The sequence below is a fragment of the Petaurus breviceps genome, unplaced genomic scaffold (genome assembly GCF_028583685.1).
Source record: "Petaurus breviceps papuanus isolate PSGF00001 unplaced genomic scaffold, PetGlider_PUasm1.0 37, whole genome shotgun sequence".
In the NCBI taxonomy this organism is placed as follows: Eukaryota; Metazoa; Chordata; class Mammalia; order Diprotodontia; family Petauridae; genus Petaurus; species Petaurus breviceps.
The window spans coordinates 8,101,284-8,123,301 of NW_027186296.1; the positions used below are offsets into that span (position 1 = coordinate 8,101,284).

A 22,018-nucleotide genomic window follows, 5' to 3' on the forward strand; every position below is an offset into this window, starting at 1 on the left:
TTAAAACTCTAGGGCAAGAAGTAAACCTCGGGACAGGAAAGCCACCAAGCGACAGCTCTAGAAAACACAGAAGGGAGTTCAGCAGATCTTTATTATAGCTGGCTCGTTGGTCTAGGGGTATGATTCTCGCTTTGGGTGCGAGAGGTCCCGGGTTCAAATCCCGGACGAGCCCTTTTTCATTTTTCCTCGGGGGAATTAGATATCGGATGCAACAGTAACAACAAAACACATTTTCTGGCATTCGCTCTATGCTATAACTGGGACCATCAACGCACGGACAAGTGGGATCTCCCTCTGACTTCACATTTCCCCTCCCAGGTCTATCTCTTGGAAAAGACTGCCACTAGGCAAATGATTCCCCGATTCAACCTACACCACTTCCTGCCCCCGAATTTGGACTGCCCCCAGTACCTGGAAACAGCCCTTTCCACGGGGATAGGTAGCAAAGGCGAGTTGATCTTTTTATCTTCCTGAGCAGTAGCGTCAATAGCTTATATGTCTGTGTCTTGATGGGGGTGAGAGAATGATGGGAAGACAGGAAAATAAGAGGCTGTCGTCGCTGAACTTCGGTTTCAGATTACACCAGGTTGCACCTGGACGTTTGGTACACGTAGGTGACTAACCACAGGGTGTCTGGAAATTTTCGAGTCGGTCAGTTCCTTTCTCCATGTGTCTACGTCCAGTCAATAAAACGGGCTCGTCCGGGATTTGAACCCGGGACCTCTCGCACCCTAAGCGAGAATCATACCCCTAGACCAACGAGCCGACGCAGAACTCCTACTTTCAGCTCTCTTATCCTAGCATAATTACGTGCAATGATTAAACTATTGCTTCTTTCTTAATTCAGTCTTCAGTTTTCGAGGAAATACAAAATGCTTTTGAACCGGGATTAGCTGACAATTACTGTCGGTACTATCTAAAGAAGAAGGTCCTTCAATTGCTAAGCCCTGAAGTGGGGGAAGAACATCCTACTGAAGAAATGAGACACAAGAACAGTTGTCGTGCTTGGTAGTGTGGCCGAGCGGTCTAAGGCGCTGGATTTAGGCTCCAGTCTCCTCGGAGGCGTGGGTTCGAATCCCACCGCTGCCAACAGGGTTTTTATTCAGGGAATCTTGAAATTCACCACACTGAGAAACTTCTTAAAATGAGTTAACTATAATTTAACTATATATAGTTAAATATGATCATAATAACAGGCCCTCTTTCTGTTTTTAGGAGTAACCTGGACTTTCCCCAAATAACTAACTCTTGCCCAGTAAAACAAGCTATGGTCAATAGTAACAAGAACTTCTAAAAACGAAAAATTTTCAAGTTTCACACAATTGGCCTCAAAAAATAAACAGGAAAATACATCATGATTGTGTTATGTCAAAATATTGCCGGTGGATATGGAACAACAACAAAATGATTTAATCTACAATTCTAGTCACCATTTCCTTGATGTCCAAGTGATGGGTCAAGATGATGGCTGAGTCCATCTGATAAAGTGAGGATATCACTAGACTCAACTTGAGATGACCCTTGACCTAATCAAACTCTCTGAAGAAGGGTCATTTTTGAAACTGGAAAAGCTGAATAATGAACTATAAACAATAGTTCTGCTAGAGAAGCTGTTGGCAATTAAATTTTGCATGTATAGACTATTGATCAATTTGGTAGCTTATCTTTGGAGGATATCACTGCAGATATCCTTTCTAAAGTTAATTTCATTTGCAGATCATCCAATACACCCGGTATCACTCTTTTCATTAAGTATTGGACTCTCTAATTGCCCTTGTGTTATTAGATTAAAATTTTTCACATATCCCAAGTAAGAAGTCAGAGAACATTTTTATTTAAAAAATATTTCACAAAGAAATAGGTTTTGTATTGCATGCTTTAGTTATTTCCCTAGTTTTTAGTTGCATCTTTTCATATTATATGCCAGTTAAAAGCTTCATTTCTATTTTTGTTGCTTTTTTCTCCTACAATAATACTTGAAGACCTTTAAACTTGAGCATAGCTTAGAGCCTAAACATACCTTTACAATGACCTGCTCTGCAGCCTTCTCCAAGAGATATCTTACCTTGATCATCTGGACCCACAGCCATGACCATTTTTTTAATCCTACCATATTATTGTTGTTTGGTCTTTTTTCCAGTCTAGTCTGACTCATCCTGACTCCTTTTCGGGTTTTCTTAGCAAAGATACTATAGTGGTTTATCATTTACTTCTCCAGTTTGTTTTACAGATGAGGAAATTGAGGCAAATAAGGTGAAATGATTTGCTCAGAGTAACCTAGTATCTGAGGCTGGATTTGAACTCAGATCTTCCTGATTCCAGTGCTCTCTGTGCTGTGCCACCTAGCTGCCCAATAACCTCTCTATGACCTCCTGAGATTCTGATCTGTGGGCTGCTTAGGCCCAAGTTCCTTTCCCTGACTAACACTTATTATACTCTCTAGTGCACATCCTTGTTAGCCCTATTCATCTGATGTCCCTCCCCTTTTTTTTTTTCCATTTTCCATTTTCCCCTATTCTTTCTATGTGCTGCCTTTAATACTTGCTCCATTCATGAAGAATCTGCCCTTCACAATAGGCCTATGCCATCCCTCTGAAAATTACTTCAGAAAAATTTTGTGTTTAATTTTTTGAGTGCTTGTTGCTTCTTCACACAAGTTCACTTTTTTACAAAGGGAGGCTTTATACATAAGGCAAGTGAATAATAAAATTAAGAAAAAAATGAGACAAAAAGACTAAGTTCCTTGAGGGCAGGGAATTTGTAAAAAGTAGATGGCACTTAATAAATGTTTATTGAATTTGATACACAGAAAGTGTTCTAAATCTGGAATTAAGGGAGTGGACTTCAAATTCTGTTTCTTCCACTTTCTTGCTTTGGACAAGTCACAACTTTCTGGATTCATAAGACTTGAGTTTAAATTCTATCTCTTCCACTTACTGACTCTGTAACCTTGAAGAAGTCACTTAACTTTCTGGGTCCCAGTTTCCTCTTCTGTAAAATGAGGATGTCTAAGATCCCTTTCAATTTTACCTGTTTAAACCTGGATTGTTCCGTAGGAGGGAGGAAGGCAGAAAGAATCATACGAAGAAAGGGAAACAGGAAGGATTAAAGAAAATGGAATGTGTGTAGAAAGTAAGTTTCGTTAGAATATAGTAGTTTGGAATCCTCCAACTAATCAATCAATTATTATTAATAATTATTAGTCAATTAGGAATTGACTTAATTCCTAGATGCCTTGGTCTTTAGTGCTGGATTTACAAAGACAAAAACCGAAATAGCTCCTGCCTTCAATGAGCTTAGATCCCCAACCCTGTTAACTATCTTGTAAAATGCATGGTCACAAAGAAGACCGTACAGGAAAAGTAAACAAAAGCTCAAAGAATGTGTTCAATTGATGATAAGTTTGTGGCAAATGCACGGGGGAAAAAAAAAAAACCTTGCACGCCTCCTTCGAGCCGGAATCGAACCAGCGACCTAAGGATTCCTACAAATGCATTACACTACAGTCCTCCGCTCTACCAGCTGAGCTATCGAAGGGCGCTTACTAGAGCCCTCTAGCACAGAATTTTCTGCGCACCTTTGCCGTTAAATTATGTCTCTAGTACTGTTCTATGAATATCTACCTATGAATATCCTAAGTCTACTTAGACTCGGCTTAAATCTTAGCTCCAAGACAGTAAGAGAGCAACGAAGTCAGTAAACTTCTAAAACTCAGGGAACACCTCCATCTTGTAAGAAGGAGATTTTAGGAAGTCGTTTAACATTTCTGAGTCTCAGTTTCTTCATTTGTAAAATGAGGAGGCATAGGCACACTGATATCCTCCATAGCACCTTCTGATATGGACATAATTCATTAACTACTGGAGTGAACATGGAACTACCAGGGTCTGGGCCTCATTGTTCAATGACAGGCTAGTGACCAGCAGTACTCCCTTGGTAAGATATATTGTAAAAGATAGGAAAATCTGAAAAGGAAGAAGTTGGGGGTTCATTAAAAGTACTGAAAAAGATCAGTCATGGCAGTTCTTCAGCTCTGGAGTCAGCTCATCATTGGATGGAAACGACCTCTAAGGTCTCATCCAAGTATATATAGCTCTATGATTCTATGATCTATGATCGTGTCCCTTTCTAAATTCTCTCAGGTTTTCAAATCCTGTAGTCCTAAGAAACTTTCTTAGCTAACTAGCTTCTGACAACCCTCTCTCGTCCCTAAGCTACCACTAGCAATCCTGAAATGGGATTTTTTGGCTCCTGAAGCCCAAGGAAAATAATGCCAGGACACAGTTAGCAGGACTCTGCAGGCAGCCCCGAGTTTCTCTAGAGCTTAAAAGGAAAAAGATTGAAGGAATTTCCTTGCTTTTTTGACACTGATCAGTCATACCTGAATAGTTCAAATTCCATATTGTTAAAGGATCACAAAGAAGTTTGTATTTGATCACAGAGGCAATAGTGAGCCCCTAGAGTTTCTTGAGCAAGTGAGTGAAATGATGTAGGACTCTAGAACCTGTACTTTAGCAATATCATCATTTAACATGGAGGCCAATTAGAAAGTTTCTATTACAATAGTCCAGGGGAAAGAAGATAAGGACTTGAACTAGGATAGTGGTCTTGTGAGAAGAAAAGAGGACCAATTGGAAAGACTGTGAGGTAGAATCTAGGAGGCTTGGAAATTGATTGGATATGAGGGAGGGTGAAGGAGAAAGAAGAGTTGAAGTTGGGAACTTGGGTGACTGGAAGGGTGATGGTGACCTCTACAGAAACAGGGAAGTTAGAAAGAGAAGCTGGTTTTGAGGGGAGGATAATTACTCCTGTTTTGGACACAGGACCATCCATGTTGGAAGGCTCAGTCAATGAGAGTAGTAAGCAAGAAAAAGTGACTGGAAAGTGAAATTAGAGGTCTAAATTCCATTCATTGATTGGACAAAGACCCACAATCTGTGAATAGAAAAAGAAAATGCCTGGGGACCTCCAGCATTGGGAATGCTTGCCAATTCCAACATTGGGGATAATTTTACTAGCATTCAGTGGAGGCAGTCCATAGGCAGATTTGAGTCCAAGTATCTGAATTGTAACTTTTTAAAGCTCCTTATTTGAGGGTATACCTTTAGATTGGTTAGGGGCTGCCAAGTTTGAGAGGAGCTGTCAGGTTCACAACCCATGAGGTTATCTTCCATCCTTATCTTCCAATAGTTGGAATATATCAAATTATTTCTTTTACTTTTTGGTTGTGAGTAAAAATTGTAGAGTTAAGCCATGTTTGTGTCATTAACCCTGTCATATCATACTCAAGAGATTAGGGTATGTTGACCCTGAAACAAATGACACAAAAGCTAAAGTCACAGAAGTTATACAACTGCTGTCAACTCTGAAAATACCAAAGAGCTCACACAAATTATCACAACCACAGTTAACTTTATTTAAAAATAAAATAAAACAAAACAAAAATAAAACCAAAGAGCTAACAGCAGTCATAAGCAAAAAGCTTTCTTTATTCATTTGAAGGAGGGAAACTAGACACACGTGCAGGGGCCTCCTCTGATATTGAGGAGACCCACTTTAGTGTGGGTAAATCTTAATAAATATACCAATGGCCATGCAGTGAGTTGTAGCTCTGACAATGAGGAAGTAACAGCAACAATGAGACAAATTTGATTCATAGCAGGACTTCATGACCAGAACAAGGGTACTGGAGGTGCTTATCAGAGCTCAGAGACCACTTGGTACTGGTGTGAAACAATTCTGGGATTTTGCTATGGCTGAGTTCAGGCAGAGCGTGCACACAAAATATTTCTGTTATGCCAAGCCCAAGCTCAGGGCACAGCTTGCTTGCTGGGCCTTAGCTCTGGAAAACACAGTGTCTCTTAATATTGAAAGAAAGAAGTAAAAAGAGAGGGATGGTCTTGGCATGGGCATCCTGATAGGTCCAATTAAATTCTCCCAAAGAGAGAGGGCTAGAGTTGGCTTAAGGCTATTCAGACACTAACTTTAAGAGACAAAATGGTGAAGTCCACCTAGACATGTCTTTAGACTAATGAGCCAAGCAATGCCACACATAAAAGTGTTAGAAGTAGGGGAGAGGAAAAATAAAAGAGAAAACAAAATAGAGCACTGGCCCTGGAGTCAGGAGGAACTGAGTTCAAATTCAGCTTCAAACTCTTAACACAAAAACTACCTGTGTGACCTTGGGCAAGTCACTTAACCCCAATTGCCCTCCAAAATGCAACAAAAAAAAAAACAGAAGTAGGGGAGAGATCTGATTACCAACTCTCTGAGAACCACAGGCACACCAATATCTCCCAAAGCACCTTCTGATATGGGCATAATTCATTAACTACTGGAGTGAACATGGAACTACCCAGGGTCTGGGCCTCATTGTTTAATGACAGGCTAGTGACCAGCAGTACTCCCTTGGTAAGATATATTGTAAAAGATAGGAAACCTAAAAAGGAAGAAGTTTGGGGGTCATTAAAAGCATTGAAAAACATCAGTCCTGGCAGCTCTGGAGTCAGCTCATCAATGGATGTAGAGTATATTTCCAAGAAATCTGAATAAATGGGCCAGTTCTCTAGGTGCCCCATTTAACTGTCCCATTTAAGTCTGGAAAATGGAACCATCCTTCAAGTATTGGCTTGTACATTGTAGACAGTGAGGTCACACTATTTTTGAGCGATTATAGATCAGCACACTGGCATCTGCAAAGAGGGGGGCCTGAAAGACCTCCACTATCTATCTTTCTTCTATTTGGACTTAGTGCTGAAAAGTATATTTAGCAAGTACAAATATCCCTATGTTATGCCTCTTGCCTTACTTATTATAATCAGCCAGACAGCCTTCTATCTTTGTTGTTATGTCTCTCAAGGAATTGTGGATAATTTTGACATATTGTGGAAGATATCATATTAGTGTAGAGCCTGGAAGGCAGTGTGTCTCTAATGAATCAAATGCATTTTTATAGTCAACAAACAGTGATATTTTGTATTTTTTTATACCGTCTGCTTTTAATTCCATCTACTTGACCTCAAAGATGTGGTCTGCTGTACAATATCATTTGAAAGAACCTTACTGTGAGAAACAGGGCTGTAGGGATCACAGGACTTTCCAGGCAGGGTAAAGGAGTTAGCCTGGAGGAGCTTCCAAAGTCAGCTGTTTTCCTGAGGCTGGTGCTAGCAATACCTTAAGAAAATCCATATAATATGCCTCTTAATTCACATGATAAACCCCTTCTCACTGAAAGAATTTCAAAACAGAGTGGGCAGAGGAAGGCATTAATTTCACTTCTCTCATGGAATTGGGTGTGCTGCTCACTAGGAACACTCACCCAGATACAGAGCCAGGAGTGAGGGTACCAGTTCTACTGTTCCTGTCAGTTAGGGGTGTTTATCCTGCATTCTCTTACGTAGATTATGCAGATTATGTAGGCTTGGTAGTGAGGATTCTTGTGACTGGGGCATGACCCCTCAGGCTTGAACCTGTTTTTCCAATCTAACCTTTCTAGATCACCTTGTGCCAGAATGACAATTGTTTTAGTAAAATAAGATAACTGATCTTCCCCACAGTTATTGATTATCTCCCAATAACTTTTGAGGGAGTAAAACATGATACCATAATATACCCTCTTACTATTCCCTACTCAGATCTTCATTAAGGGTACCTTCAGTGTATGGGGAAGGAGACATATAGTTTGGTAGTTATTTATATTGATTCTTTTGCCTTTTGTGGGATTGAATTTGTTTTGGGGAGGGAGGGTAATAATTAGTAGCAGCTAGGTGGCATAATGGATAGAAACTGTGAGTTTGAATCTGGCCTTAGGCATTAGGGGATGTGGGACCATAAATAAGTCTCTTAACCTTAGTTTCCTCTTCTGTGATGTGGAAGTAATAATATCACCCACCTCCCAGCATGGTAATGAGGATCAAATGAGATAATATGTATAAATGCTTAAGTAAGGAAAGGGAGGTTTATTAGGTAGCACTGTTGAGTTTTAGGGGTGCTGGGACCTTGAAATAGTGACAAGTAAGTTCTGCCTTGAATCAGTTTGACCCAAGTCTTCCTTCAGCCAAAGACAAGATTTATTAGAAAATCAGTCAGGGCAGACATGATTCTAAAAATCCAACAATATTGACCAGACTGAATCTGAACCATTGTCTAGACTCTTAAGTAATCTGAGCACTTTAATGGAGACAAGATGGATCTTTTATACAGAAGACTGTGGGAACAGAGAAGGTGTCTAGATGGAATCAAGAGAGTTGTGGTCTAGAGTGGGGACAATGCAGACAAAGAAAGGGCAGTTAATTAACTGAGAAGGGTCTGTTGCCCCAGGCTAAGGCCTGGAACCTGGGTCTTGTGGGAAAGTCCAGGGGCTTTTCCTTTTTGGGGTTCAGATCCCAAAGACATGGTCTTTTCCTTTTGGGGGTTCATATCCCATCCCCATTAGCACCAGCCTTAGGGTTTGCTTTACAAGTATTCCCAAGTTTGAAGGTTGGAGAATCTAGACTTTCCCTGAGAGGTCATTTTCTTGGGCATTCTAACTCTTAATAAGAGGAAAGGATCACACACATGATTCCCAGCACTGAGAGATGTATCTTTAAAATATTAAAGTCACAATATGTAGAAGTAAAAGGCCTAGACTTTGCATTCTGCCTTTATCTTAAGTTATTAGGGTTGGGTCATTTCCACATCCTCTTCAATATCAGAAGAATAAAGGGTCCTTTTGATAAAAGTTATCATTGGTCCCTGTGAAAGTTAAACTCACTGAATTCACATGAAGAATGCTGTAACCCACCAGAACTTCGCCCCCCATCCTTTACTCCCCACTCCCACCCTCACAGATGAATTTTCATTAAGGTAAATCTACTTACTTAGGTTTCTGGGGAGGAGGGGCAGGGAGGCCTTCAAATTCTAACATTCTTTGAATAGGCAAGGAAATAAGTTATGCTGCCCAATTCATGATCTAACCCTGCCCATTCATTTGTTATTTAGGTAAGAGGCCTATCATAACCTCCCCACCCCAATTGCTTGAGTTTCAAAACAAAACTTGCCCTGAACCATAGTCCTGAGCTCTTTAGCTTGGGGTCTCAGCATGGCTTTGTGGCAGATGAGTGCATGTAGAATCAGAAATTGGGTTTGAGTCCCAGCGGTGCTCTTACTATCTGTGAAGCCTGAGAAGACTCAGTTTTCTCATCTGTAAAATAATGTGGGGATTGGGCAAGGTGGTCTCTACACCACTTCTGCTTTATGGCTAGCTAGTTGATGTAGAAACATGTTCTTTAGTAACAAATGACATTTCAACAGCTGCAATTTTGTGTCACCAGCCTCCTTCTTACTGCCGTGGTCGAGAACATCTAGATAGTAGCAGAAAAAAAAAACCAATAATGAAAATAGCTGACTTCAGTCTAGAACAGGATTCCATCATGCCTATGTTTGTCCTTTGTGGCTTTCAGAAGTCAGTAACTAGAGGAAGGGAGCACTTCATCAAGCCTTTGGACACGTTTCAGTTTTCACTGGAGAATTTTTTCCTCTTCTGGTCCAGAAATTCCCCTCGAAAGGGTCGGGCTTTTCTCCAGCAATCAATCAACCAATGAATCATCAAATGTTGAGGCAATCGCTACTCTCAAGAAGCCCACATTTTAATGGAGAGACGTGTGTGTAGAAAACTAAATAAAGCATAATATAAACATATACAATATAATTAAATTAAAAGAAGTTTGGGAAAGAAGTACTATCAATGGGGAAGGGGAGAAGGTCCTGGTACTTGAGGTGCGTCTAAAAGGTAGGCGGGGGCGGGGAGGAGAGACCCAAGGCTCTTGGGACGACCCGTGCAAAGACTAGGAGGCCGGAGCCGGGAAAGAGGAACCGAGAAAAGGCCAGTTTGTCTGGATCGCAGCCTGGAATTTCTATTTTATCAGTAAGAGTGTGGTCCTCTGTTGTTGCTTCAGGGTCGGCTCAGTTCCGTATTCACTCCAGGGTCTTCTGTTATTCACAAACTCAAATCTGGGTAAAGAGAAGACATAGTTCCGTGCCGGGAAGATATCGCTTCGGACCGTGTACGTACGGCCGTCGTTTCCGGCAGTTCGTAGATCTAGAATTCAGCGAGAGAGAGAATCTTTGTCCGGAGCCCACGTCCCCGGAAATGGCGGGCGATCACGTCATTTGGGATGCAAACGAGCTTTAAATGAAAGATCGGAGAAGTGTCTTGGCTTTCTTTCAGTGTACAGAACACAATCTTGAAGTAAACCGCTCGATGGATTGACCTCAATCAAGGAGATAAAGACTGATTCCTGAAAAGACCACTGTAGGTAGCGTGGCCGAGCGGTCTAAGGCGCTGGATTTAGGCTCCAGTCTCTTCGGAGGCGTGGGTTCGAATCCCACCGCTGCCATGAACACAAATTTTTAACGGAAAAAAATTTACTTTGAAAATTTCAGTATTACCTTACAAACATATTTTAAAACGTGAGTGATATAATATAGGAAGACTACTGATATTATTTCATTGAATTTGTCATCCTTACCTTGCAAGTCTGCAAAAGGCTTATAGTCCTTTTTTAGCCCCCAGATTGTTTTAAGAATGAGTCAATAAACATATATAAAATACCATATATATGCCTGTGCATCTGTATATGTGTGTATATATCTCTATGTCTATATATCTCTATCTATACATCAATTCTAAGGATACAAAGAAAGGTAAAGGACAGAGCCTGGTCTCAAGGAGACAATATACAAACAACTATGTCCAGATAAGATACATACAGGATGCATTGTAGATAATTAATGGAGGGAGGGCACTAGAATTCAGGGTGGGTAAGGATGGATCTGTGCTTTAGAAAGAACACTTTTGAACCGAAATGAGCTATGGACTGGCATAGGGAAGAGACTTGAGGCAGGTAGATCACCAGCAAACTTCCATAGTCTAGGATTGAAGTGATGAGGGTCTGCACCAGTGTGGTGGCAGTGTCAGAGGAGAGACTAGACATCTGGGAGGGATGGTATGAAGGCAAAATCGACAAGCCTTAAATCGATGGCAACATCAACTCTGTCAAGAAACCTTGAAAAGAAAAGATTTGAAAGGCAATGACAGTGTAATGGTAAATTACTGACCTTCATAGCATTTAGGCAATATTGTTACACACCCCAGACCGTTAAACCGTTATAAGTAAACAGTGATCTCTGTGTCAGTTTTGTTGAACAGTTTTATGCTTGCTTTTAGTTTTCCTTAGACTGTATTTTCTTACATGGATACACTGTTTAACTTTGAAGAAACTAATAAACTAACCAAAAGAATAGAAAAACAAAAGGAAGAACAAAACAATTAAAAATAACCCCTGGGAAGTTAAGCAAAGCAGCACAATAAAGTGCTTGCTAATACACTGCCCATAAAAAGAAGCCTAGATAACTTCAATATATTTAGGTCATAACAACAATATTCATTATATTTAATCTGTAGTGGTTTGCAACTTAAGGTTGCCTGCATTTACATAATAGTGGTTTGCATGTATATTGTTTTGTTTTCAATCTTCATCTAATTGGAAAGTATTTCAAGGACCACTCAGCCAATTCATACTGGTAGGCAGGTGTTCTTAACATGGGATCTGGTAGATAGACAGACAGATAGTCAATGGAGAGAGACAGAGACAGAAACAGACAGAAAGAGACAGCCAGACAAGCAGAGAGACAGAGAAAGAGATAGAGAAACAGGAGACAAGAGACACAGAGATGGAGACAAAGGATAGATTAACAGACTATATTTCAATATAATTGATTTCCTTTCTATTCTACTATATTTTATGCATTTAAAAATATCATTCTGATAAGAGGCCCATAAGTTTCATCAGACTGCCAAAAGGATACAAAAAGACTAAGATCTCCTTGGGGTGGAGGAATCCTCTTAATAACATTTCCTGTGCTTGGGGAAAGGGGTGGATCTTTCTTTCATTTTGTCCCTTTCAGTTAAAGGTGTTGCTTGTGATCCAACCAGGCCTGAGAGTTTGAGCCATAGTTACCATGGGGGCAGGATTCCAGAAATGTTACAGTCTAGAAAGAAAGCTGTGGGAAGCCAGGGTGCCTAGAAAGTCAGCCCAAGGTGGGTTTTGAACTTACAACTAGCACTGTACTCTATAGGAACTGAGCTGAGCTGTTTATATATTTGTTTTATATCTTTAAAGTAAATATGTCTTTCTAAAAGCTAATCCAACTCAGTGCAGTAGGGTAGAGGGGAGCCCTCCTGTACTTGAGGGGCTACCATTTGTGAGGGATGGAGACATTTGCTCAGGGACTTCACAACACCAAATCCCCTTAGAACCCTGGAGAAGGAATGAAATATAATACACCTGACCTTTAGGTAGTGGAGGCCAAAGTGTCTCATGTTACACATTAAAATAGTAATCAAAATGTTTTTAAACACAAGTTCATGGACCCAAGGTTAAGAAGCCCTGCTTTAACTTAAAAGTCAAGTGCATTGGATTTTTCATTTAGTTAGGCTACTTAGCCTAGGGTGGTAGATGTTTGTAGCAGTCAGGTGAGAAAAAAATTGATACTTGGAAAAATACAAACATATAATTAGGGTATATAGGCTACCCTTCTTCCAAGTACAGTTCAACTTCTAGCCAGAGGTACAGAAAGTCTTACTCAGCTTTATCTCCTCGACATCAACAAGTACAGTGCATATTTGGAACTCAATAAATGTTCTTTGAATGACTAGATTAAGTGCAGCCACTAGATGTCATAAAAGGTTTGACCTTGTGGTCTGATGAGCAGATTTAAAAACCTCAAGTTCACTATCATTCTTCCCTAGGAAGTGTCATTAAGATAATATATAAAAAGCTTCTGATTTCCCCAGTTAGAGAGTGAAAGCTCTATAATAAAGGGTTGGAAGATTGGGATCCTAGACCTGTGCCAAGAAAGGTCACTTTTTCCTGTATGATTCCCAGAGTTGTTCTATGTCCTCATACTGCAAACAAAGGGACACCAGGAAAAGCAAAGGACAGAGTTGATCACAGGTGTTTATGAGCAATAAAATTTGATCACTCAACTCAAATGAGAACAGAATAAAAGGACACACAAAAATGTGAACCAGCCACCCTTAGCTAAAGTAAGTCTGGGGAATGGTTTCAATTCCTCTTTATGTTTCTTTCTCTGTGCTCCAGCTACCTAAGTGAAAACCCATGATAAATACTAACAGGATAATGATAAGCATAATAATAACAGCAACAAACCACTGTATTATACCTTGCTGCTTGTCCCTCAGTTTGTCCTTTTAGCTCATGCAATCTCCTTTAAGGGTACAAGTCAAAGAGGGGCACCACTGCTAAAGCTGTTCCATGTAGGGAGTGGAGAGGAAAGCCTAGCCACTTTCCCCTCTCTGTTTTTTCCTCCCCTTAGTCAGTCAACAAATATTTCTTAACTACCTACTATGTGCCAGGCCCCAGATTCTTAAATTCTTGCTATAGCAGAAAATTCAGTCCTCCAGTCCTGATCTCACATTAGCTTCCACTTTTTTAGAACTGGGAAAAATACAATTCAACTTCCAGGGTCTTTAGTAACTTAAATCTCCTTGCAAAGTAGCCAGTCCCAGCCTTGCCCAAAAAGACTGACACAGAATGAGTGAGTGAACTGTTCTGGCTGGTCTATGAGGAACCCATCCTTGAAGCATGTGCAGATATTCTCTGATTCCTTTCTGTCCACCTCCTGGAACTTTAAGGAGCTAATACTAGCCTCGAGTAACTGAGAGGTTTGAACCATTGATGACCCCCCAAAAAAAAATCTAGGGCGGCTAGGTGGCACAGTGAGTAAAGCGCCGGCCACGAAGTCAGGAGGACCTGAGTTTGGATGTGGCCTCCGGCCTCAGACACTTTACACACACACACACACACACACACACACACACACACACACACACACACAACTAGCCGTGTAACCTTGAGCAAGTTACTTAACCCCAATTGCCCTCCAAAAAGGCAAAAAAAAAAAAAAATCTAATTGGATACAGAACAGGAAGAACCGACAATTCCAGAGTTTCTGAGATGGGAACTAAGTAAGCATTCAAAAAGATTAGCCATCCCCTAAATTTCCTCACTTTCCTTTGTAGCTTAAGGGAAAAAAGTTCTACTTTAACCTGCATTCTCATTGTTGGGGGAATAACAATAACAATGATAATATTTATGTAGAGCTTATTTTGTGCCAGGCAATGTGCTAAATGCTTCACAAATATTATCCCATTTGATCCTCACAACAGCCCTTTGAGATAGGTTCTATTTTTACCCCCATTTTACAGATGAGAAAATAGAGACAATCAGAGATTAAGTGATTTGCCAAGTGACGTAGCGATTAAGTGTCTGAGGCCTCTTTAAACTCAGGTCTTCCTGACTCCAGCCTCTACAGGGTGAACTAATGGCGGCTGTGAGCACTTTTGTTTTTTTGCTCTCTAGAGTAACTAATTGGTAACTTTGAGGCGGATGTGTCTAGGAGACCTTGTGAAGTTGGGAGATCCAGGAATCTCATTAGTTCCTACTGACAACCTGAAGTGATAACAGGAGACTCCCAAACAATAGTTATCAATAGCAATAGAACCATATGTAGAAAGATAGTCATCTGAGCCTGGCAGAAAACTAAAGGAAATCTCATGCAGACTCTTCGCAGGGAAAAATTGCTTTCAGTAACCAAGAGTTGTGAGTTGCACCTTTGTTCACCATACACATATTCCCGTGTTTCCTGTGTGTATTTGTGGAAGGGAGTATTCCAGATTTTTGAGGGAGAATGATGTTGTAGCTACTGGTCTTGCCATACCTTCTTAGTAAATATCTTTACTAAAAGTTAATCGAGGCCAATTGATGAGAATTATTGTCAAAGAAGAAATAGGGGTTAGTGATCTACAGTATTAGAATCGAAGATCCTTAGGGTAATCTTTTTTTTTTTAAATTTATTTTGGAGGGCAATTGGGGTTAAGTAACTTGCCCAAGGTTACACAGCTAGTTTTTTGTGTGGATGTTAAGTGTCTGAGGCCGGAACCAAACTCGGGTCGGGGCCGGAGCTTTACTCACTGAGCCACCTAGTAGCCCCTCGGGTAATCTTAATAACCCTAAGATTAGGGGTAGTAGCCACACTCTGGGAACCTGGCCTACCAATTCGAATGGAGTGGGAAAATTGTTGTTTGTCCTTTGTTCTTGAAGAGGATCATCACAGCAGGAAGATGATGCTATGACTTGCAGGTGAATTGGATTTAAGTGAGGGGGAGCTGTGCAAGGTCACCAACCTCACTCTCCTCTGGAGCTATTTGGGTCCAGTGGCAACATATAAATCAGGAAGACTGGAGATGACCTGGGATGAAAGGGAAGTAGCCTAAAAGATATGCTATGGTAACATTAAGAACATCAAGCTGACCTAGTATAACAAAAAGAATAGTAGGACCATTATTGGACTCAAACCTCAAAGACATCAAAAACTTATATCATCAAAAACCGGTAGAGTGAAGTGAGTCATTCTTCCCCCCACCCCCACACACACTCTAAAAAAGAAATATGTATGGTATTTTCATTTGTATCCCTTTGAGCAAATAGTTCCTTGAACCACCTTCTAAAGAATTATCTCCATCTATATGCACCACTTCTCTTTGTATGTCTTTGTCCCCAGATATCCAGATTGTACTGCATTACCATTCTTCTTTTAAAGAAAAGCTCAAGGGATATGAAGTTGCTGTGCATCAATCATTCTCAATGTTGTGACAGCGAGGCAATCCTGGACAGTACAAGGAATTCATGGATTATCAAGGTATCACCATCAATAGTAGAACAACATCCTTATCAGTGAGGGCAATGGGAACCTGGGAAAATGTTGGAGTGTATACACTAATTGGTGATAGTACCTGTAGGTGAGGAAACAATTAACAGTTGTTGAGTTGTTGAAGCCCAAAGTACAATTAAGCAGCATGATGTGATAAGAAAAATTTATACCTAATGTTTGTGGAAGAAGCTAATGAGTTTTTCCCCCTCCCCTTTAACTATATAACTATAACTTTCTATCTTTGAGATCGATTATGAATTTAAGCACTTTGTAGATGCTAAAGCTTATTATTCTCTCTGTATTTATTTTTGTGGTTGGTCTGCAATACCTGCTTTGTTTTCTTCTCAGTTTCCCTTCTAACAGTATTTTCTCCACTCTCTCCTTTTTTTTAATTTCCCTTTGCCTACTCTCCAATATTTTTACTGCAAAAAAGTCATTCATTTCATTCTGAAAAAAAAATTACCCATTCAGAGTTTACTCTGTGCCAGAAATGTATCAGGACCTTTGACCGGATTTACAAAAGAAATAAAGGATACTGTCTTTGTGTTCAGAAATAATTTAAAAAAAAAACAAGGCATCTAGGGAGTTGAGGTCCAGGGTCTTCCTCCCTCCTCTAAGGCCATGTAGCAAAGCATTTATAGCTTTTAATGTGCTTCTGTGAAGAGGCAATCATTAGACATGGAAACACATTCCTTTTCTCTCAGTAGATAAGTGAGAAATCATGTGACTAAAATATCACGTGTGATAGATTTCAATGGAAAAAACTATTTTTAAAAATTTGTCATTTTTGTCCGAGGGTCTGCAAATCATGGAAGAGTGAATTCTCAGAAGAATGACAATTGCAGGTGATTCAATGAGTAGTAGTAGGATAAAGGGTAGGTATAAAAAAAAAAACCAGCAGCAATTCCCAGCAAATACATGTGGATAAGAAATGTTATAAAAGCCATCATTAAGGAAAGTTGCAAGCATACCTACCAAGACAAACTGAGGAACCACATGAACATAATTATAAAATAATTTTTATACAAATGAAGCCAGAAATATTAAGTGTTCATGGATGGGCAGAGCCATTGTAATAATAAGTAAATAAGTAAAAATGACAATTCTACCTAAAGTAATATACTTATTTAATGCCATCCCAATTAAATTACCCAAAAATTATTTCACTGAGCTGGAAACAAATAATAAAATTTATTTAAAAGAACAAAATGTCAAGAATATCAAAGGAATTAATGAAAAGTGTAAAGGAAGGACATTTAGCAGTACGAGATCTTGAACAATATTATAAGGCAGTAATTATCAAAACTATATGGTACTGATTAAGAAATAGAATGGTAAATCAGTGGAACAGAGTAAACATATTATACACAGTAGTCAATTGTAAATTCATGTTTGACAAATGTAAAGATTTAAGCTTTCAGAATAAAAGCACACAATTTAGTAAAAAAAAAAAAATGATGGAACACTGGAAAGGGTCCAGCAGAAATTGTGTATAGATCAATATCTTACACTATTTTCCAAGGTAAGGTCAAAATGGATACATGACCTAAATGGAAATATCATAAGAAAATTAGAAGAACTTGGTATACATTACCTATCAGACTCATGAATAGAAGAAGAATTTACAAATAAACAAGAGATAGAGAGTATTGTGAGATGTAAAATGGCTAATGCTGATTACATTAAATTAAAAAGGAGTTGTACAAATAAAGCCAATTTAGCCAAGATTAGAAGAAAAGCAGAAAACTAAGGAAAAAAGTTTATAGAGTTTCTCAGATAAAGGTCTTATATCTCAAATAGATGGATGACTTTGTAAAGTTTATGAGATTATGAGTCATTCTTCCATTGATAAATGGTGAAAGGATATGAGTAGATAATTTTTCAATGAAGAAATCAAAACTATATATATATATATATATATATATATACACATTCATATAAAAATGCTCTAAAATATTATTGATTAGGGAAATACAAATTAAAACAACTTCCAGATATCATCTTACACCTATCAGATTGACTAAAATGATAGAAAGGGAAAATGGCAAAGACTTGCATAAAATACTGAAAAGTGAAATGAGCAGAACCAAGACAACATTGTATACAGTAACAGCAGTATTGTTGGAAGCATGATTTTGACCAAGTTATTCCATGTATGATGAACACTCAAATCAACTATAAAGGACCTACAAAGGAAGAGACTATCCACCTCTAGAGAAAGAACTAATAAATAGAAATATGCAAACTATGTTTTTACATATAGTTATAAATCTGTGTCAAATGGTGATCCTCTCTAGTATGAGGTGGGGAGAGAGAGGGGGGGAGACAGTTTGAAGCTTAAAATGTAACAAAAATTAATTAATAACATTTTTTTAAAAGGATACTTGTGGAAAGACAGTAGGCATAGAAGAGAGCCTACTTAATGCTATATTGGTGTCCACAAAATAAGAAAATACCTACAGAAGGACATCTACTATGTACCTGAAGGGACTCTCCCTTTGGTATCACATGACATTAGCCATAAGCAGTCAAATAAAGTAGGGGAGTCCTTGGTAACAGAACCAAGGAAGCTTCAGAGCTATGCTTGTAATAGTGGTGGTTAGTTGTAACTGCTCTGAGGCCTCTGCTTATACAGGACATGCTTGGTTGTCTTTTGGAGGTGAGAATAAAGATAGTTCATGTACAAAAGTCAGTGTGTGGGCTTGTTCTGAGCATCCAGTATGTCTCTTCTACCAAAATGGTTGCACAGTGCTCCACTTTACACACTGTACCTTCCTGCCGAATTCTTCTATTAGCTATTATTTCTGTATACAACATTCTTTATCCCATCTCTATGGTTTTGCACAAGCTATCCCTATGCTTGGAATGTACCTCTTCCTCACCTCCTATATTTCCCAGCTTCCTTCAAGACTCAGCTCAAGAGCCCCCTCATCTGCGACAACTCTCCAGATTTCCCCATCTCTCTCTCCCTACACCCTGGAAATTACTTTGATTTCATATATTTTTTAAAAATTTAGTTATCTGTGTACATACTGTTTCTCCTAATAAAATATGAGTTCCTTCAGTACAGGGATTGTTTTTGTTTTGTGTTTTGGGCTTCCAAGCACATATTACAGTACCAGGCACATAGTAGGTTCTATTAAGTGCTTGCTGAATTAATTAGGGTGACCCCTTTAGCAGTTCTTTGTTCCTGGAATGCCCACTAGCTCTATCTTTGCTGCTATTATTGTTGGTTTCCTAGACATTATTTAAAGCCCAACTCAAAGTCACATCTTCCAGAAATCTTTCCTAGATCCTCCTCCCTTAGTCCCAGGCATGTACCTTCTTTTTGGACCTTGAATAGCACTTTAATTTGGAATTTTAGACTGCAATCTTTTCTCTTTGACTGGACCTCTTATCTTGTTGGTGTAGAGAGTTGCTTGTTGGGAATTTCTGGTGAGAGATTTGTGATCTCAATACAGCTTGGCACCTTCTATGTAACTGAGAGACTTAGAGTGTTGCCTGAAGCACTGAGAGTTTGCTACTTGTCAAGGTCTCAAAACCAATATGTGTCAGAAGTACAACATGAACCCAAATCCAGACACTGGTTACAGCAAATGGACAAATTCTGAATGCTGTTGATAAGCATATTTACCTTTGCATTTTCCACTTATGTACACATAGATGATAAAGTTGACATACACATTGCCAGATCTAGCTTGGTGTTTGGGAGGCTCAGAAGGAAGGTGTGGGAAAGAAGAGGTAGTAGGCTTCCCACAAAACTGAAGGTCTACAAGAGCTTTTGTGTTGACTTTATTGTTGTATGCCTGTGAAACCTAAACAGTATACCAGCACCATGGCAGGAAACCGAATCAATTCCATTTAAATTATCTTAGGAAGATTTTGAAGATCCAATCACCTTTCTGAAGCTAAACTGCCAAGCATTCATACTCTACTGCAGTGAGCACAACTCTAATGGACTGGCCATGTTATTCATATACTAAATGTGTTTGCCTAAAAGACTATTTTATGGAGAACCCACACACGGCAGGTGCTCACATGGAGGACAGAAGAAATGATACAAGGACACTCTCAAGGTCTCTCTGAAGAACTTTGGAGCTAATTGAGACATGGGAGATATTGGAACGGGACTGTCCAGTACGGCATGCCTACATTAAAGAGGGTGCTATGCTCTATGAGCAAAACAGAATTGTAGTAGTTTAAAAGAAGCATTAGATGCACAAATTTAGAGACATCTCCATTCCAAATGTTCATACAAACTATTTGTGCCCAACCTGTAGTAGAGCCTTCTGAGATTGTATTTGTTGGACACATTATACCTCGACTCCAACATAATGATGTCACTTTGGTCCTCTTTGAGAATGAAGGACAAGAGCTAACTATAAATAAAATATAAATGATGTATGTATGTATGTATATTAGAGCCAATGTTGGGCCCAGAGGATAGGAGTGCCATAACTTCTCACTTTTCAGCAAAGAGGTAGGGGACAGCTAATTTTCTTTCACACAAAACAAAGACAACATAAAGTTTGAACTGACAAAAAAACTTAAACCAGGATACAGTGAAGTATTTACAGATAAGGTTAATTACATTTTAGAACATGGAAGCAGTTTGTGGGACTAGAAGTTTTACATTTGACCTAGTCTCTAAAATGTCCAAACAATTCTTTCCAGATACATGTCTGTAATGTAATGCCAAAAGAAGGCAACTTCCTGAAACGTGGTATGAAACATGGTATGAAACATGGTATGAAACATGGTACCAGGGGAAAAAACAGAGACTACAAGACTGACAAAGAAGACAAACATTTATTCACGAGTTCGAACCCGGGTCCAACCATACACTTAAGATGGAGGACCCCGAGTGTCTTCTCGGGCGTTCTTTTATACAGTTCTTGGGGAGAGCGGGAAACACAAAGGTCAGGGATTGGGTGACAGACAAGTATGAGCTTTAGAGATAGTGGCTTGGCGCCAATTCTATAGGGGTCAGGGGGGGATGGTCAAGATTCTTAAAGGTCACCAGGGAGTCAGGGTGAGGAAGGAATGTGCTGACATTCCTTCTAGCAAGAAGAACAAGTCTAAGTTTATTCCCTGGTATGAGTGGCCCTACCGGAATCAACATTTCTCCTTGCATTTCCTGATTTGGGAGGCCCCTTCTCACTTCCCAGGTTCAAAATACCAGCATAGGTGCTCTCTATTTTATTTAGTGACAAACCAAGAACAGAGAAGATCAAAACATGACATCATTCCAAATACAGCATTTACTAAGTGTGATTAAATAATCTCCAAGGACTACCCCACCCCAGGATCTTCCAATCATTCAATCAATTACAAAGTCCCTGTTCTAAATACTTCTCCACCCCTAGGCTATACCTTAATTAAGTCCACCACAAAACCCCTCTTCTCAAATGGAGATTAGTTTCCAAACATAGGTAAAGTACCTTCATTTGTCAATCACAGAGCACAATAAGGTCAAAAGTTCCCCACCCCTGGATCCCAATTGAATCTACCCCAGAGTTACATCAAGTTTAAACACAGCACTTAATACCCAAATGGAGGTCTTTTCTTCATCTTGAAACGAGGCAAGTTCTCAGCAATCTTAGTTCCTGGGGAGACAAGGCTTAGCAAGGCCATAAGATACATTGCCAGTCCCTTCATGAATTTATCCTCTGTCTGTAGAACAGTCCTAGAACCCCTGAACACATTAGCAAAGCCCTCTCCCAGGATTTCTGTAAACATACAACAAGAAAATCCTTCTTCAGGGCTTCTGCACCAACAGAAAGGTTCCCAGACCCCTGCAACAACAGGACTGTCCCTCACCAGTGGACAGTATTCACTCTCTGTCTGCAGGACAGTCTCAGGCCTTCTTAACCAAATGCCAGGTTCCAGGACTTCTTCAACAGGACAGTCTTTCACCAGTGGACAAATCTGGCAAAATAACATCAAAACAGACAGACAAAGTACCAGCAAAACAGCCATGTCTCCTCAGTCCTTGGCAGCTCAGGGGGCAGGTCTCAAAAGTCCAGGGCAATTCAAAGCGGCCACCAGCAATTCTCTTAGTCTCTCTCTCTCCACGAGGTGCTGCTTCCAAAAAAGATCTTCCGCCTCTCTCTAGTGTCTCTCCAAATCTACATCACCAGCTCCTCCCAATTCAGGACTTTCTTTTCACATCAACAAGCCCATCCCACAGGTGGGATTAACAAACTCTGGGTTTTAACACAATCAATTTGAAAACCAAGCCAAT

General features: G+C 39.7%; 1 protein-coding gene and 5 non-coding genes across 6 annotated transcripts in view; 3 read left to right on the forward strand and 3 right to left on the reverse strand.

The window, feature by feature from the left end:
* The window catches only part of RNASE12 (ribonuclease A family member 12 (inactive)), a 54,481-nt gene extending 53,987 nt beyond the window's left edge, over positions 1-494 (reverse strand). The window contains exon 1 of the mRNA XM_069097719.1: positions 412-494. The gene's annotated coding sequence lies outside the window, so the exon portion shown is untranslated. The remainder of the gene's footprint in view (positions 1-411) is intronic.
* TRNAP-UGG (transfer RNA proline (anticodon UGG)) lies at positions 101-172 on the forward strand. The gene has a single exon. It is a non-coding gene; the product is annotated as a tRNA-Pro (tRNA).
* Positions 495-693: 199 nt separating the features above from the next.
* On the reverse strand, positions 694-765 carry TRNAP-AGG (transfer RNA proline (anticodon AGG)). The gene has a single exon. It is a non-coding gene; the product is annotated as a tRNA-Pro (tRNA).
* Positions 766-1,007: 242 nt separating this feature from the next.
* On the forward strand, positions 1,008-1,089 carry TRNAL-UAG (transfer RNA leucine (anticodon UAG)). The gene has a single exon. It is a non-coding gene; the product is annotated as a tRNA-Leu (tRNA).
* A 2,357-nt stretch (positions 1,090-3,446) lies between these two features.
* TRNAY-GUA (transfer RNA tyrosine (anticodon GUA)) lies at positions 3,447-3,537 on the reverse strand. Its single transcript is given in 2 exon segments — positions 3,447-3,482; positions 3,501-3,537. It is a non-coding gene; the product is annotated as a tRNA-Tyr (tRNA).
* A 6,757-nt stretch (positions 3,538-10,294) lies between these two features.
* TRNAL-UAG (transfer RNA leucine (anticodon UAG)) lies at positions 10,295-10,376 on the forward strand. The gene has a single exon. It is a non-coding gene; the product is annotated as a tRNA-Leu (tRNA).
* Positions 10,377-22,018: the final 11,642 nt, after the last annotated feature.